This window comes from Phodopus roborovskii, unplaced genomic scaffold (assembly GCF_943737965.1).
Source record: "Phodopus roborovskii unplaced genomic scaffold, PHOROB, whole genome shotgun sequence".
NCBI lineage: Eukaryota > Metazoa > Chordata > Mammalia > Rodentia > Cricetidae > Phodopus > Phodopus roborovskii.
This window is the reverse complement of record NW_026126602.1, coordinates 2,088,813-2,091,856: the sequence shown is the minus strand read 5'-3', so window position 1 is coordinate 2,091,856 and position 3,044 is coordinate 2,088,813. Positions and strand designations below refer to the sequence as shown.

General features: G+C 42.5%; 1 pseudogene; it reads right to left on the bottom strand.

The window, feature by feature from the left end:
* Positions 1 to 1,560: 1,560 nt before the first annotated feature.
* LOC127237378 (hsc70-interacting protein-like) lies at positions 1,561 to 2,715 on the bottom strand (annotated as a pseudogene).
* Positions 2,716 to 3,044: the final 329 nt, after the last annotated feature.

The window sequence follows — 3,044 nt, the reverse complement described above, 5'->3', positions numbered from 1 at the left end:
TTGATACCATTTAAGGTCAATTTTGTGATTAAGTATATTTCTCCTCTTGTTTAGATGTTGTGTTTATATAGCTCATTTAGAAATGTAATGTATATTTTAGTACAGATTTTAGATAGTTACCTATAATAGTCAAAACTTATAGCTAGGTGAGTTAGGTTTTCTAGATATGCAGAGATGTATTTGAGATAGATAGGAATTCTTCAAACCTTTCAAAGACCTACAGAAAATGGCATTTAAAATGGTTTAGGGTTTTTCTTGACAATGAGGCACAATTGCTCCTGGCAACATCACCTGTGTCAGAAAGGAAGATGGACATTGAAGAAACTCGTTATGGAGTTTGCTTCCAATGTGGCAAGACTAGCCATTTGGACAAGATACTGCTCTTGTCTGGACTGTTTGACTTTGTAATGTATAAACTGGACATGCAGGATCCACAGAAAAGTGACTGCTGATTCAAGATAGGCATTGCTACAGAGTTCCTGCTTCATGGAAGAGTCTGCCAGACAGTCTGCAGGATCAGAGAAAAGTGACTGACAAACTGCCAATACAAGAAGACAGTTTAAAGTTTCCTGCATTGCTGAAGAGTCTGCTAGACACACTATGGCCTATGGGCTGAAGATGGAAGATTACAAAAGAACTTCACGTGACCAGGCAGTGAGTTGTCTCTGTCATTTCTAGAGCTTATATATTATCCTTCTGTGGTCTTTGAAGGAGTTGAAGACAGGTAGTTATGGTTATAGTTTTCATTAGTTAGGATTAAAGATTTGTTACTTAGACTTTAGACACACAAAGATAGAATAGAAGATGAAATATTTTCTTCAAATCTTGCTAAATGTTAATGGACTAAATACTGTTAACTGTGAGTCTTACTTGATAACTGTTGTATAATATATTTTGCTATGTTAAGGTTAAAAACCTTCTTTTTATTTAGACAGAAAAGAGGAGATGATGGGAGAGGTCATTCTGTATGTTTCTCATACTGGTTAATAATAAAGCACTGTTGGCCAATAGGAAAGGAAGATAGGAGGGACTAGGAGACATGGAGGAAATAGGAAGTAGTAAGGAGGAGTCAAGATGGAGAGTCTGGAGAAAGCAGTATGCCGCCGGCTCCCCGGTAAGAGAAATACATAGATCAGCAGAAATGGGTTAATAATTAAGGCAGAGCTAGCCGATAAGAAAGTAGTAACCGGGCCAACAGCATTGTATCAAATACAGAGTCTCTGCGTATTATTTGGGGCTGGCGCAGCGGCAGGACAAGAACAAGCAGCAGGCAGAAAAACCGTACTTGTTACACCATTGCCCAGTAATTCAAAGGAAAAACCCAAAAAGATTAGTAAAGAAAAATGTAGGAATTAACATTCCCTACATTTTTTAAAAAAATATGTTTAAGGTCCAAAGTGTTTTAAGTTTGTAATTCCTAATAGGAAAACATTATCAGAATGAAGACCCTAATGGCAAACCACTGTAAAATGCTTCCACCGCATTTGATGCAGAAAGGAAAGGGATTATCTTCAAAGCACCCCAGCTCTCCAGATGAGGTCAGAGGTACATTGGTGTGTTATTGCAACATCCAGCAAGTGAGCTAAGCTGCTCCTCATTCAGCATTGTTATGACATTATGCTTGACCTCCAAACTTGGCTGACAATTTACTGATGAGATTCATAACCTTTGGGTTGCTCTGATATTTTGACATATTTGCTGGATTCTGGGCCACATGCTGGAAAGCCACCAGACTTCTGGATCCTGCATGGCCTCAAGAACCTCTGGGTCACTGAGGATTTCATTGAGTCTAGGCATTCCTGCCATTCCAGGCATGTCCCCTCCCATGCCAAGCACTCCTCCAGGTAAATTACCAGGCATCCCCCCCCCCCCCCGGGAAAACCACCTGGAAAAGAGCCATACTGAGCTCCAGACTGTCTTCCGGCTTCTTCCTTTTGGGCTCTCTCATGCTCCTCCCGAGCCTTCTTCACCCTTTCTATTCTTCCTTTTATCTCTTGCTCTTCATGTTTGTGCTTGTACTTTCTCTGATGTTCAGCATTTTTTTTTTTTTTTTTTTTTTTTTGCGCCCGAGGCTGAAATTCTCTCAGCACTGCACTGGCGTCCTCGTCATAATCCAGCTTGCAGGCAAGGGCGAGGTCATGAGCTGCTTCTTCCCAGTGACCCAGGAGTCTGTGTGCTTTCCCTCCACACTTGATGGCTGAGCAGAACCGGGGTTTATGTCAATGGCTCTGTCAGTCTCGAATGGCAGCGTTTGGCTTCTGTAATTTGACGAAGACACTGGCTCTCTTGTCACACAGAATAGCCAAATGAGGATTCAGCTTGATGATGTCAGTGAACAAGTCAATGGTTTTCTGCAGCTCACCATCATTTAGGGCTTCAATGGCAGCCCCCTCCTTTTCATTTGCTTGATCCGTCATCTCCTCAGTCTTCCATCTCCCACTTCTGAGGGGCACCAGTGTTTGCCTCAATTAAACCATCATTGTCAGTTTCTAGATCACTCTCTTCACTTGATAGTTCGTCCTCTTTATGTTTTCCTCGGTCTTTTCCCCTTCCTTGACTTGTGGCTTAGCTTTATGAGTAGCAGGTGGTACTTTACCCCCCATGCTCTCCACCCACTCCCTCAGGAAACACATTTCTTTGGTGTGTAGGACGCTCGGATCCTGCTTTACACATCTTCACCAAGGCCCAAAGCTCACTCGCTTTGTGGGAATCCATGGTCGGGGGGTGGGAGGCTGGAAGCGGTGGGAGGTCCTGGCGCAGCTAAATGTGACAGAGGAGAAGGGGGCTTTTATTTTTTTTAAGGATACATTTATTTCTTTTTAATTCACTCTTACATTAGGCTGTAGAAATTAATGCTGCCTATAACCACAAGCATAGCTTAAGTGTCCTGGCTCAAGTGTAACCACAGATATAGTTGGAGTGACCTGGTTCTGCTCGAGAGTCCTGGCTCAGCTTCTAAGAAGCATCAGGCTGGTTGTGCAACACAACTGTCTTAGACTATGCTCGCACCATTCCAAGTTCACCACCCCAAGTCATAACCAAAT